This window comes from Amblyraja radiata, chromosome 14, assembly GCF_010909765.2.
Source record: "Amblyraja radiata isolate CabotCenter1 chromosome 14, sAmbRad1.1.pri, whole genome shotgun sequence".
In the NCBI taxonomy this organism is placed as follows: domain Eukaryota; kingdom Metazoa; phylum Chordata; class Chondrichthyes; order Rajiformes; family Rajidae; genus Amblyraja; species Amblyraja radiata.
This window is the reverse complement of record NC_045969.1, coordinates 1,263,345-1,279,287: the sequence shown is the minus strand read 5'-3', so window position 1 is coordinate 1,279,287 and position 15,943 is coordinate 1,263,345. Positions and strand designations below refer to the sequence as shown.

General features: G+C 44.0%; 1 protein-coding gene across 6 annotated transcripts in view; it reads right to left on the bottom strand.

Annotated features, from left to right (window-relative positions):
• Positions 1–15,943, bottom strand: part of cadm2 (cell adhesion molecule 2) — a 1,169,873-nt gene that overhangs the window by 433,609 nt on the left and 720,321 nt on the right. The window lies entirely within an intron of this gene.

The window sequence follows — 15,943 nt, the reverse complement described above, 5'->3', positions numbered from 1 at the left end:
AATGACTATCGACCAGTGGCACTAACGCCGGTGGTGATGAAGTGCTTTGAGAGACTGATCATGGAGCAAATCAACTCCTACCTCGACAAAAACCTGGACTCACTGCAGTTCGCTTACCGCCACAACAGGTCAACGGTGGATGCGATCTCGCTGGCCCTCCACTCCGCACTGGACCACTTGGACAACAAAAACTCATATGTCAGGCTGTTATTCATCGATTACAGCTCGGCATTCAACACAATCATCCCCTCCAAACTGGTTACCAATCTCGCAGAACTGGGTCTCTGCGCATCCCTCTGCAACTGGATCCTCGACTTCCTCATCCACAGACCACAGTCTGTTCATATTGGTGGAAATGTGTCAGCCTCGATAACAATCAGCACGGGAGCACCTCAAGGCTGCGTGCTCAGCCCCCTGCTGTACTCACTCTATACCCATGACTGCGTGGCGAACCACAGTGCGAACTCCATCATCAAGTTCGCTGACGACACCACTATTGTGGGGCGTATCACTGATGGGGATGAGTCAGAGTACAGAAGAGAGATCGAGCAACTGTCCATATGGTGCCAGCGCAATAACCTTGCCCTCAACACCAGCAAAACCAAGGAACTGATTGTGGACTTTGGAAGGAGTAGGAGGGGGACCCACAGCCCCATTTATATCAATGGGTCGATGGTTGAAAGGGTCAAGAACTGCAAATTCCTGGGCGTGCACATCTCTGAAGATCTTTCCTGGTCCGAGAACACTAACGCAATTATCAAAAAAGCTCATCAGCGCCTCTACTTCCTGAGAAGATTACGGAGAGTCGGTTTGTCAAGGAAGACTCTCTCTCTAACTTCTACAGGTGCACAGTAGAGAGCATGATGACTGGTTGCATCGTGGCTTGGTTCGGCAATTTGAGCGCCCTGGAGAGGAAAAGACTACAAAAAGTAGTAAACACCTCCCAGTCCATCATCGGCTCTGACCTTCCTTCCATCGAGGGGATTTATCGCAGTCGCTGCCTCAAAAAGGCTGGCAGTATCATCAAAGACCCACACCATCCTGGCCACACACTCATCTCCCTGCAACCTTCAGGTAGAAGGTACAGGAGCCTGAAGACTGCAACAACCAGGTTCAGGAATAGCTACTTCCCCACAGCCATCATGCTATTAAACCTGGCTCGGACAAAACTCTGAACATTAATAACCACTTTCTGCTATTTGCATCAAAAAATCCCAGAGTATTATAAAGGACATTTCCCACCCCGGACACTCCCTGTTTGAACTGTTACCGTCAGGCAGACGGTACAGATCTACAAGGACAAGGACAAACAGACTTAAAAACAGTTTTTACCCCACTGCTGTAAAGGCACTAAATGTAGCCGCCAAGGAACGCAGGGGCGATACATACTAAGAGACTGTGAAATCGACAGAAGGATGTAGGGCTGGGTGTTTATGCGTGCTATTTTTATGATATTTATTTTAGTTGTTTATCTTTTTTAAATATTTACCTTGTATGTATCGTTAGCTTTTAGAAATGTTCGAATGGTGCACTGACTGGCTGACATTTTACAATTTCGTTGTACATGGTTCATGTTACAATGACAATAAAGAAACTATTCTATTCTATTCTATTCTATTCTTACCAGTTTATTTATTCATGTGTGTATATATTTATATCATGGTATATGGACACATTTATCTGTTTTGTAGTAAATGCCTACTATGTTCTGTGTGCTTAAGCAAAGCAAGAATTTAATTGTCCTATACAGGGACACATGACAATAAACTCACTTGAACTTGAACTATGGTAGAACTGAGAAAATGGCATGGCCCTGATGGTGGTGAACCTTGATGTTAGATGCCACCTACTTGAAGCAGTGCCTGATGTAGATGCTGAGGTCAGGCTGAGGTGAGTCCACCATTCTCCTCAGTCTCCTGCAATCCTGTGCGTACCAGGCTATGATGCCACCAATCACGATGTATAAATGTACAGAGATACGGTCACGGTGGCGCAGCGGTAGAGTTGCTGCCTCACAGCAGAATGCAGCGCCGGAGACCCGGGTTCCATCCCGACTACGGGTGCTGTCTGTATGGAGTTTGTACGTTCTCCCCGTGGGTTTTCTCCGAGATCTTCGGTTTCCTCCCAAACTCCAAATGGGAGGCTCGGCCGCGGGCCCAGTGGACGACATCGTCGGGAGCTCGCTGGTCACAGGTTGGTGACCTGTTTTTCCGGAGCTCCCGCAACAACAGCTGCGTCCGCTGGAGTGGAGGGCGGCAGCTTTGGCGGCTTCGACCACCCCGGGCCGCGGAGTTTGAACCAGCCCGTTCGCGGGGCTCGGATTCAGCCGGGGGACTTGCTCACCATCACCCGGCGGGGTCACAATATCGGAAGCCTGGATCGCCTCAGCGCAGAAGGAGAACAAGGAGGGAAGAGACAGGGACTGTAAGACTTTTGCATTCCATCACAGTGAGGAGGTGCCTGGTGAACTCACTGTGGTGGGTGTTAAATTTGTGTTTATTGTGTGTTTTTGTCATTTTTATTATATGTATGACTGCAAGGCACGAAATATCGTTCAGACCGGAAGGTCAATGACAATAAAGGATACTTTAAAAAAGACGTACAGGTTTGTAGATTAATTGGCTTGATCAAAATGTAAAATTGTCCAAGTTGGCGATATCCAGAGTACTGCCCTGCCGACTACAAAATTCAGAAGGTTCAGAAGGATATCTTGGGGTCCAAGTCCTGACAGGTTCTTGATTAGTTGTGGGGGAAAGATGAAAGATTGTTGGGGAAAGGCAGAAGAATGGGGTTGAGAAGGGAAAATACATCAGCTATGATCACGTGGCGAAGCAAACTCGATGGGCCGAATGGCCTAATATTCCTCCTATATCTTATAGTCACAGAGTTTGTGGACTGTTCAACAGATTTTGGGTCCATTTGTTCCCATTATTCTGTTTTTCCATGAAAATGTATAGAAAATAAGAGGGGGTAGGACCAGAAATGTTTTTGAACTTCTTCTTACCCCTTTTGAACATGAACGATATTATTTGTATTATTTGAGTTACTTATTTGTTTGTTTTCCTTTGTGTTTTATTTTCTTTTTTTATTGCTTACAAGTTTATTTGTGTTTGTATTTTTTAACATGTTCAATAAATTAATAAAGTAAGTAAAAGTAAGTCTATAGTTGCCTGGAAGTGGCAAGACAAGTAGATAGGGTGGAAGAGATGCCTCCCTTCATCAGCCGGAGTATTTAGTCAAGAAGGACATGTTGCTGTTTTACAAACCCTTGGTTCAGCTTCATTTGGAATATTGTGTGTAGTTCTGGTCACCACATTACAGGAACAATGTGGAACCTTTGGAGAGGGAGCAACAGAGGTTTATCAGAATGCTGCCTGGATTAGAAGGAGTGGTTGGACAAACCTGGGTTGCTATCACCTGAGCATTTGAGGGGGAGACGATAGAATACATTAAATTATGAGAAGCATAAATAGAATGGACACACTGAAGCTTTTTCCCAGGGTGGATTAAGCAAAGACTAGAGAGCACAGCTTCAAGACCATGAGGGAGAAAATGTCAAGGTGATGTGTGGGACAAGTTTTTTTATAAAGAGATTGGTGTCTGCCTGGAATGTGCTGCCAGGGATAGTAGTGGAATCACATACAATGGTGGTGTTGAATATGTAGGGGTTGGAGAAATATGGGTCACGTACAGCCACAGGAGGTTAGTGTTACTTGGCATCACGTTCAGCACAGAGAATGTGGGCCGAAGGGTCTGTTCATGTGCTGTACTGTTCTATGGTAACGATGTCTATGTAATATGGGTAGATGGATTGGAAACCTTTGTGTACTGAGGGAATGGCATAAGGTGAATAGAATAGTAGTGTTGTGCTGCAGGAGGCTGCACACATGAACGATAGACGATAGACAATAGGTGCAGGAGTAGGCCATTCGGCCCTTCGAGCCAGCACCGCCATTCAATGTGATCATGGCTGATCATCCCCAATCAGCATCCCGTTCCTGCCTTCTCCCCATATCCCCTGACTCCGCTATTTTTAAGAGCCCTATCTAGCTCTCTCTTGAAAGTATCCAGAGAATCGGCCTCCACCGCCCTCTGAGGCAGAGAATTCCACAGACTCACCACTCTCTGTGAGAAAAAGTGTTTCCTCGTCTCCGTTCTAAATGGCTTACCCCTTATTCTTAAACTGTGGCCCCTGGTTCTGGACTCTCACAACATCGGGAACATGTTTCCTGCCTCTAGCGTGTGCAAACCCTTAATAATCTTATATGTTTTTATAAGATTCGCTCTCATCCTTCTAAACTCCAGAGTGTACAAGCCCAGCCGCTCCATTCTCTCAGCATATGACAGTCCCGCCATCCGCGGAAACACCCAATGTTGCTGGTGAAAGTGGAGGGAGCAGTGAAGTAACTGGCTGTCAGCAAGGTATGGAGCCTGCCTGCCTGCCCCTGCTGTGGACAGGACAAATACATGGCACGCACATGTCAGAGGTGATTCCTGACCAAGCAAAGTGAGATCTCAATGGCCAATTGTAATCCTGTGAAGTGCTTGGGAAATGTCATCACAATAGAGGTGCTTTATAAATTCCTGATGTCATTGTTATTGTTGTTGCAGTGTACTGGTTGCTAATGCAAGGAACTCTGAAATACAAATGGAAATTGGTGGAACCATTTAGCTGGGCAGGCAGCATCTGTGGAAAGAGAAAGAGTCAATGTTTCATGTCCAGGACCCTACATCAGAACCAGAACAGACGCCACTGTGATCGAGCTTGAATGTGTGGACAATGAAAAAGGAGTGACAGGAGAATGCTGTTGTTTATGTGAGCAATCTGAGTGCTGGGCCATGATCAGATAGACTACTGCTTATACAACTAGAATAGTGAGACACTGGGAAGATATCAATTGCACAATGCTGGGTTTTTTTTCCAAAGTTTGATGGAAAATTGATTTTTTTCTGGAGTGAAACATGTTAGTGACCATTTAGCATAGAACATTGAACATTACAACACAGGAACAAGCCCTTTGGCTGGCAATATCCGCGCCGAACATGGTGCCAAGTTAAACTAATCTCCTCTGTCTGCACGTGATGCGTATTCTGAGTTATTTCATAGTCCAGGAACTTGACTTGACACTGCTTGGTGCAAGACAAGCTTGAAGCCTGGTCACGGCCAAAGGGGTCTTGTCATTCTCCACACAAATCTCTGTTGTTGGCCATTTTAACAAGAAATGAAACGCAGCATTCTATTCATCTTTTTAATGCTGATCATTTATACACACAAACCCCTTGCTCCCAGAAGCCACGTTTCTTCAGACCTTCAGAATTTCTTAACTTTCATCATTTTTTTAGAAAGTACACTATCTCTTCTTTGAATAACCTTGTCTTTGCCTAGGTGACATTGTTTTTCCCATTGCCTTCATCTATTCTCATGCCTCCATCCACACTGTTCATGTGCTTATCCATCCTATCAAGTAACTCATTAACACTGCCATGGTTGAAGCTGCAACTTCGATCCACACTAAATACCACATACCTCATTCTCCCGGCTTTGGTACCTGCCTGTCCTCCTGGAATCACAATGATTACAGCAAGGAATGAAGTCATTTCACCCATCGAATCCATACCTACTCCATGTTAGAGCAATCCAGCCAGTCCAACTCCCCACCTTCACCTCACTATCCTTTCAAGGCAATACTTGAGAGGAATCGATCGGGTAGATACACAGAGTCTCTTGCCCAGAGTTGGGGAATCGAGGACCAGAGGACATAGGTTCAAGGTGAAGGGGAATAGATTTAATAGGAATCCAAAGGGTAACCTTTTCACACAAAGGGTGGTGGGTGTATGGAACAAGCTGCCAGAGGAGGTAGTTGAGGCTGGGACTATCCCATAATTTAAGAAACAGTTAGACAGGTACATGGACAGGACAGGTTTGGAGTTTTATGGACCACAGGTGGGACTAGTGTAGCTGGGACATGTTGGCCGGTGTGGGCAAGTTGGGCCGAAGGGCCTGTTTCCACACTGTATCACTCTGTGACTAGTGTAGCTGGGACATGTTGGCCGGTGTGGGCAAGTTGGACTGAAGGGCCTGTTTCCACACTGTATCACTCTATGACTATAAATAATTAGCCCTCTAGTACCACATTGGCAACACGTCCCAGACGCTAACTACTCTCCATGTGAGCAAGGCTTTCTTTCTGTCAGTTTTATTTTGACAATCAATAGTTATTTTATATCCCATGTCCTTGTCCCATGCACACTGCCACATATCTATCTGATCTGTCTACATCCACCATGCCTGCTGCACGGGATCCCTGGCAAGTTCCTCTGCATCAAAGTCAATGCCCCACCTCCTCCAATCCTTCTTCCTTGTCATCACGTTTATGAATCTCTTCTAAACGTTTGCATCTGTCCTATAGTGTGATGCCCATAACCAGCATAGTTCTTCAATTGTGGCTGATTTCCTTTCTCTCGTAATCTATGCCTCTATTTATAAAGCGAAGATCTTCTTTCCTTTTATATCAACTTTTAAAACCTGCTATGCCACTCAGCTCGAGTATAAATAGTCTCCGATCGAGTACAGGCCGACTTGTACTGTTGTAACCCTGGCCACAAACCGAGTTCCCAGCTGGCAGAAGATGCCCCACAGTAGCTGGCAAATCCAACCACCTGGCCTGTTTGTATGTATGGGCTACACGTACCTTGGGCGTGCGTAAGCTGGGGGTGGGGGGGGGGGGGGGGGGAGACTTGTACCTTTTAGTTTTTGTACCCTTTTGGAATTGTACCCTCTAATTTATACTGCTTCTTCTCATTCTTCCTACATTCCTCAGCATAATTTTCATCTACCATCTAATCACCTCATTGCAACTTAAACCCCTGTCTCACGGTGCGAGTTGACCCACGAGGTACCCCGAGTTTAAAACAAATTTAACTCGTGGTAACTACGTACAATTAACGTAGTGGGAACGTCGGAACTCGTGGACGCAACTTAGCGACTCGTGGCGCTAACGGCAGGTATCCGTGAAACTTGTTAACTCTTGGAAAAATTCAGCATTTGAAGTTTACTGTAATCCTCCACAGTTGACACGGCTCCAAGTTCACTACTTGCTCTCTCCTACCACTCAGCCAATTGTCTGTTCTTGGTGATAATTTGCTTTCAATCCAACTACATTCAACTATAGCTGGCAGTTCCATATGAAGAACTTGATCAAACTTCCTTCTGGGATTCCAAATAAATACATCTAGACATGACCTAGTTCATTGCTTTAGACATTGCTTCAAAACATTCAATCAGCTTACCAGGCATGTCTTTCATTTGCAAATCCATTCCAAAACCTCTGAACTACCAAAGATTTTGATGGTCTTCAGTTACTTTGTCCTTAATTATAGACTATAGAAAGATATTATATTACCTGGACCATAGTTGTCTGGCTTTGCCCTCTCATCATTCTTAAACTGAATATGCAATTTCCAATCTGAAAAAATGACTGTCATTTTCCTCCACTCCTGCCTGACCTGCTGAGTTCTTCCAACAGTTTTTGTTTTGCTGAAGATTATCCAAAGAATCTCTTGTGTCTCGTGAGTTTCCTTATTCCTTGATTACAATTAGGGCACCAACAATGCTCTCACGCAGTTTCATTACAATTTAAGATGGAAATCGCCCAGATTTAGTCAAGTGCGTAGACATCCCTTTCAATAATTCTCAGGCCGTCTTCTCTGTGTTTAAGATGAGTCTTCCAAATGGATCCAACAAAGATTCGACATGTCGACGATTACTCTCTTGAACTTCCTCAGATGCACAGTAGAGAGCAAGTTACCGAACCTTATTGTGACTTGGACATCCAGGACCGAAGGAGATTACAAACACTGGTGAAACTGCCGGGTCCAGCATGGGTGTTGACTCTACCATCGAAGGGATCAATACGAGGTGCTTCCTCAAAACAGCTGCCAGCATCATCAAGGACCCACACAATCTTGGCTACGCTCTCATTTCACTCCTGCCATTGGGAAGAAGGTACAAGAGTCTGAAAATTAATGTCCAGGTTCAGGAACAGCTTCTTCCCATCGACCCATCAGACTACCAACTCCAACTGAAGGTCAACTAAACCGACCAATGGTTTAGTTTGCACGAGGGCTTTGGTTGCACGAGGGACTTCAGGATTTAATATTTGGCACTTTATCGTTTTCTTATTGAACTTTTCTTGAATGTTTATTGTAATATCTATTGAGTGTTGTGTTTACAAAGTTGTGCTGCTGCAGGGAAGATCTCATTGTTCTGTCTTGGTACATATGACAATAAAACACTCTTGATGGTGAATAATATTATTGATGAAAACATATTTAATGGCAACATTTAGAACCACTCAATTCAATGTCCTCACTTGTTGTATGGAATTACATGAAGCAAGAGACCGAGTATAATAAGGTTCCTGTAGAACAAGAAATGCTGATGGTGGGAGATGCCGTGAAAAGCAGAGATCCTTAAACTTCAGTGAGTCTACATGGTGAGGTTTGGGGCAGTCGTGTATCAGGATTTTTAATTAAATTTAGCAACCAAAATCATTTGGCAGAATCATTTCTCCTGTACGCTGCCATCTAACACTCCCTGGAGAAACTCTACAGGCCAGCCAGCATCTGCAGAGTGAGAAAAACAAAGTTATCATTTCAGCAATGACCTTTCATCAGAGTTATTGAAGGCCTACTGATTTGAAACTGTTGTTCTTCCACAGATGTTTCCTAACCTGCAGCCGATCTCCAGAATGATCTGCTTCTTTTTCATGCTTCCAGCATCTGCTGGTTATTGCTTTTCCATTGACCTGAGCTGGATGTCTAGTCCTTAAACATCTCTGGATCTAGGCCACCTCATTCCATCATTGGATCAGTGAGGATGATATGACATGGGAATGGGGCAGGAGAGCACACAATGATAGTCGTGCCCCATTAAATCAATACTATAGTGCGAGCCAAACAGATCAGATATATAATACTTAGATACAATCAGTTCCAACTCAAGTACAATGGATAAAGCAACAGAATATACTTCTCAGCATTGCAGTGCATCAGTTCCTTAAACAAAGTCCAATGTCATCAATGGGTGGAGGTGAATCAAACAGTACACTTGTTTATGGAAGGGCTGTTCAGAAGCCTGATAACGGAGGTGAACATTGTCCTGAGTCTTCAAGCTGTTGTATTTTTTACATTTAAAACACAAAGTACTTGTGCTATAACTCCGGGATAAGCGCTCAACTAAGAAAACCAAGCCCAAAACCAAAGTATTATCTAATTAAATACACCAACTTACAATAAATCACTCCATATGTAAAAAAAAAAAACAGCTACCTACATATTAATTCTTAAAAAAAACCAAATCCTGTAGATGCAAGTATATCATTGGGGCAATCAAGTGGGCAGCTCCCTTCCTTGGTATTTCGCTGAGTTAGGCCCACGACACCTCGGGAAGACTCAACAGTTGGTTCTGGCGTCCCGCAACAACCACCCTACATTTCCACACTTCTCTGTGTTAAATTCCATCAACCGTTCCTCAGCCCACCTGGCCGATCGATCCAGATTCTACTGCAATCTTTCACAACCAACTTCACTATCTGTAAAACCACCCACTTTGTATCATCAGCAAACTTGCTAATCTTGCCCTGTATGTTCTCATCCAAATCATTGATGTAGATGACAAACAGTAACGGGCCCAGCACCTAACCCTGAGTCACACCACTAGTCACAGGCCTCCAGTCTGAGAAACAAAATAGCTCCTCTATAATCTTTGGAAACAACCTTCCACCATCACCCTCTGCTTCCTTCCATGGAGCCAATTTTCTACCCATTCAGCTATCTCTCCTTGGATCCCACATCTGCCTATAAACTATCTGCAGTTATAACCAACTGCAAGAAATGAAGCGTTTCATTCCTTTCACACAGGTACAATGAGAAGGCAAAATGTAGATACAGGGACAATTTAATGCACACATGACAGGCAACATGTTACATAATTTACTCCTTTGGACAGTGAAATACACAAGTTGTCCTCTGCATTGTGTTTTTCACAATTTTCAAGCGTTATTGCAGAAGCGATTACTGTTCCTGTTGATGCCATCACTCCGAGCAACGGACATCCATGCTTGGGTGGATCCTATCCCAAAATCCCCGCCCAATTTCCCAATGGCTTGGACTTCCACCATAAATCTACTGAGTCGTGTTAAAACATGTACAAGATATATTTTGTTATTTTACATATAAAAAATGATATCAATGTATGAGTGTCAGGGGCTATGGGATGAAGGCAGGAGAATGGGGCTAGGAGGGAGAGATAGATCAGCCATGATTGAATGGAGTAGACTTGATGGGCCGAATGGCCTAATTCTGCTCCTATCATTTATGATCACATGACCAATGAGCCCAACAATACACACACCTTATGTACTTTTGGTAGAAAATTAAACAAATAATGGAATTAGCCCTTTCAAATGATGTTTCACCTGAGATTCCATATTTGAAATCAATGTGAATGAGCTTCCTGAGATTGGATGCTTCATTTATAAAACCAACACAAGGTGTGTGTTACACACAGTGGGCCTGGAGTTACACATAACACAGCCTGTTACACGGTCAAATAACAAGACCAAGGCTTGGCAATTGCATTTTCTTTGTGAAAAATAAATCACCCGTCCCAGAATTTCAAATAGTTTATTCCGGGTGTTTGTGTTTTAAAGAGCAATCTAAACAAGAAGCACCAGTGAAATGAGCCACAGATCGTCTCATTTTAAAACTGGCCTCAAACAACAAATAGCCCCTGGTGTGTGTTTAGAATTTACCTACACCATCCTTCAGCTAATTAAATTTCTGTATTAAGAAACTGCACTCCACTGTTACACATTTGAGACCAACGTAATTATAACACATGCGAGTCTGAGTGAGTGCATACCTGCCTGGGGTTTACAACATGTGACTTTTCTTGTTCTGAGGATATAGTCTCCTCACGTTCCTAGTATCAAGTCAATGCTAAAAATAGCGCCCTGCCGCTACTATCACTTCAACATGTTCCAGTCAAGGTCACTGCAGTAATATTCTGCAAAAACACAAGGTGTCCAAGATCACATTATATCTTGCTTCCATTTTCATTACTTCAATCAATTTTTAATTCAATGGGTTGGCAGCTATCCCTGACCTATGCCTTCGTCCTTTGGGTCACTCCAGAATCAGCAATCATTGCTTGCCTGTTAATAGGCCCCCAACAAGATTCATTCATCTTTACATCTGAAGCTGGATTCTTTATGGCCTGTAGATAAACTGTGGATTACATAGCAGCTCAAGTAGGAGAAATGTGGTTCACAATTGCTTTGACAATTGGACTGTATTTGTGCATTGCCGTGTGAAATCCTATCAGGTTTGCCTATTCTGTAATCAAATACAACAGAACATCTCAGAGATCACCAACAGGGGTCAAGTTATTGTAATTGGAGCCAACAGCCAAACAGGTGGCTCAGCACTTCAACTCCCCCTCCCATTCCCCATCCGACCTCTCTGTCCTGGGTCTCCTCCATGGCCAGAGTGAGCAACACCGGAAATTGGAGGAACAGCACCTCATATTCCGCTTGGGGAGTCTGCATCCTGCGGGCATGAACATTGAATTCTCCCAATTTTGTTAGCCCTTGCTGTCTCCTCCCCTTCCTCAGCCCTCGGGCTGTCTCCTCCCATCCCCCAGCCCTCGGGCTCCTCCTCCTCATTTTTCCTTCCTTCTCCCCGCCACCCCCTATCAGTCTGAAGAAGGGTTTCGGCCCGAAACGTTGCCTATTTCCTTCGCTCCATAGATGCTGCTGCACCCGCTGAGTTTCTCCAGCATTTTTGTGTAGGTGGGCAAACGATGCTGTTTGACTTAGCCCAGAAACAGGCCCTTCAGCCCAGCGTACCCATGTTGACCAAGGTGCCCCGTTTACACTGGTCCCACCTGCTCGCAATCTGGCCCATCTCCATCTAAATCTTTCCTATCCAATTGTCTTATGAATGTTAAATGACTTTTGGAATGAAAAATCCATATTGATACTGCTATTAACTTCCCTATGCCCACTGACATTTCATTTTGGGCAAAGGTGTGTAGAGAGAGACAGATTTTGGCTCATTTGAACAGTTCTCTCCAATAGAACCGCCCAGCTCTGATAAAAATGACCTGGGGAAGAATAAAGTTTTTATCCAACAACCAGAACAGATCAAAGCCAATGGGCAGGAGAATAAATGTAGAATGGGAACAAAAGGTTTAGAATATTGCTTTCAGAAACACCACTTAGTTGGATGCACTGGCCACAGGGTCCAACTGTGGTTCACACGGCTGATACTGTGATTGTAAATAGAATCAGAGGGTGGTGGTCTTCAGATCGGAGAGCTGTGATCAACGGTGTGCCACAAGGGTTGGTGCTGCTGAGTCCACTGGCTGACATATATGTTAATGACCTGGATGAGAATTTAGGTGACATGATTTGTAAATGTTTAGTTGGTGGTATAGTGGCCAGTGTAGAGAGTTGTCTACAGTTACTACAGCATATAGATGAACCAGGAAAGTGGCAAGAGCTTGGCAGATGGAATTTAACTCAGACAAGTTCAAAGTGATGGATTTTGGGAAGTTAAACCAGTGAATGACAGGGGCCAGTGAGAGTTGCTGGACACAGCAGCCTGGGATACAAGTTCATCGTTCCTTGAAAATGGCAACAAACGTGGACAGAGTGGTGATGAATGCTTGCCTTCATCAGCCTAGGCACTGAATACAAGACTTGGGATGTTATATTATAGTTTTGTGTGCAGTTCTGGCCATCATTCTACAGGACCAAATGTAAGTAAACCAGGAAGTTATCTGTACTCTCGATCTTGAGATGTAATGAGATTAGATAGGCTGTGTCTATTTTCACCAGTCACGAGGTGATGGGATGGAGATATATAAAATGATGAAGGGAATGGATAAGGTAGATAGCTCAGTTTCCCACTGAAGGGTGTCCAAAAATTAGAGAGCATAGACTTAAGGTGAGAGGGAGGTTTAAAGAGACAATGAGAAATAACTAGATGCCAGAGGAGGTGGTGGATGCAGGAAAAGTAGGGACATTTAGGAGAACATGGACAGGTACTTGAATGAGTAGGGCATAGATGATATAATGCAGGCGGGGGATTAGTTGAGGTCAACATGGACAGCTGGATTCTAAGCCGTGAAACTCCATGACTCCACAAATAAACTGACATGAAGAAATTGTATCTTTCCTGCAGTCAAGGAATCCTGAGTAGTTGAGAGAATTTGGACCAGGTGATCATCCAGAAAATGATTGTAGACAGTGTTAAATATACTGCTCAAATTAAAAAAGATTACAATGTTCACACGGGTTAATTGGAATATGTGCCGTAAGTGGTAGACCATTGAAACTGGGTATTAGCTTGCTTCATATTGCTCCTATAAGATGAAACTGAAATTGCTCATGTGTACCTTCTTCTAAACTGCTGAGTGCAGTTACATGCCATTCCCTCAGCAAGGAGCTGCAGTCAAAGGCAGTGTAGCCGAGTAACATCATTGCAGCAGAGTCCTGTCACAAACTCTGCGGAGAGCACCCTGCTTCTACACAGAATCTACTTAGTTAATGTAGTACATGGTTGAAATGAACAGCAATAGCCTTTTAAACCACTCATTCGATTTAATGTATTTGTAGCTCTCCATGTTTAACAATATAACATCATTGTAATATGTTCTATATCAGAACATCACAGCGGCTTCCATAACATCAGAAATGAACAAGAGCCTACAACAGGGGTGGGGAAACTGCAGCCTTCTAGGCCATGACGTGCGGCCTTTTAGACATAGAAACATAGAAAATAGGTGCAGGAGTAGGCCATTCGGTCCTTCGAGCCTGCACCGCCATTAGATTAGATTAGATTTACTTTATTAATCCCCTTATTCAGGGGAAATTCAGATGTCCTTGCAGCACACTAATAAAAATACAACATAGCATTCAAGAAGTTCAACACCAAAACACAAAAACATCCCCCCACAGTGGTTCCCACTGTGGGGGAAGGCACAATGTCCAGTCCCCATCCTCTTGTCCACCCAGAGTCGGGCCTATTGAGGCCTCCACAGTCGCCGCCACGGCGCCCGATGTTCTCGCCGGGTGATGGTGCTCCAGCGTCGGGAGAACCCTCAGCGGCTTGGTGTGCCAGGAACGGCCGCCTTCTTATTCAATATGATCATGGCTGATCATCCAACTCAGTATCCTGTACCTGCCTTCTCTCCATACCCCCTGATCCCTTTAGCCACAAGGGCCACATCTAACTCCCTCTTAAATATAGCCAACGAACTGGCCTCAAACATTTTGAATCAATCCAAATTTTGTAGAACAAATCCTTTTATTTTTATTAATATGTTTTTGTTCTTCTTTTATTATTTTAATTTAAATCTTAAAATGAACGTATTTAAAACACCAAAGAGTAAAAGAAGACTCAACAAAATAATCCTCCCCAACTGATGGCCACAATTAAAACATTCGTGAGTCATGAGGGCTATTTTATTGCCACGAAGAGTTACTCGCTTTGGGCAATCTTTTACGGGTAGAACACGAGGGATAGATTTCTTCAACAACCTTCAAGATGAATGTCGTGAAGTATATCTAATTGAAGTTTCTTCGATGCAGCCTTATTAGATTACAGCTAACTTAATGCGGCATTCCAACATGAAAAGGTTCCCCACTCCTGGCCAACAACATCTGAAATAGTTTTAAAGATTTTGGAAACTTGGAAACTTGCAATCTTGAAAACTGGGACAAATCTTTTTTCCAGAGTGTTTCTGGTGTCAGGGAATCTGCCTTGCATTAACCCGTAGGAAGTAACCAATTGTCTGTAGACTCAGGTGTGGCACATCAGGACATGAACGTGCATACACTACACTGTCATGAGGTTTTATTGTCATATGTACTGAATGGAATATTAAAATTCTTACTTACAGTTACACTGTTGTTTAAATAAACGGTATCAGAATAAACATATTAACTACAGCCAGTCAGTTTAACCTCTGTAACAGACGAGAAATGAACGCGGCAGTGAAGACAGATCGCCAGTAGATATTAAATAACACGGTCGCCATGTGAGAGACTTGTCATCGGGTTTGGTATAAAGAGGGACTGAAGAAGCATGGTTAGGAAATGAGTGAAGTCTCAGGAAACAGAGGAGTCAGAACATGTACTGGAGCACCACCATCATCAAAAAAAACAAGGTGCTGTGAATACAACAATAGGTTTGGTGTATCTTTGCAAAGGTTCCACGTGTAATGAGGGCTGACACATTGACATGTACCAACTTGCTCTTACCACATTGACATTATCAAATTTGCAATTTGCACAAATAATCATGAAAGTGCACGGAAAGGCGAGGGCAAAGAAATAAATGTCATTATATTTTGCAGCTTAGAACTAAACTTCATCATGCAATGACATTTTGGGTCATTTCTACATTCACTTTATTTAGCACTTTGCTCCATATTCCGGAACCATTATGTAAACACCACCTCATGGTTTGAGTCCGCACAATTTCAACTGCACCAGCAGTTGTCTCTTTCCATGGAGAATTCCCATTTTAGTAGGCAGCCCTGTCTAAATACAGGGAGTATCTTGCAATCCTGTAAGGGCCTGATCCACTTGGGCGTCACTTACGCGACATCATTTACACGTAATGGCATACGGTGCGCGCATGGTGCATGGTGACGTAGGCAGTGACGCACGACGGGCGCATGGTGCATGGTGACGTACGCAGTGACGCACGACGGGCGCATGGTGCATGGTGACGTAGGCAGTGACGGGCGCATGGTGCATGGTGACGTAGGCAGTGACGCACGACGGGCGCATGGTGACGTAGGCAGTGACGCACGACGGGCGCATGGTGACGTAGGCAGTGACGGGCGCATGGTGCATGGTGACGTAGGCAG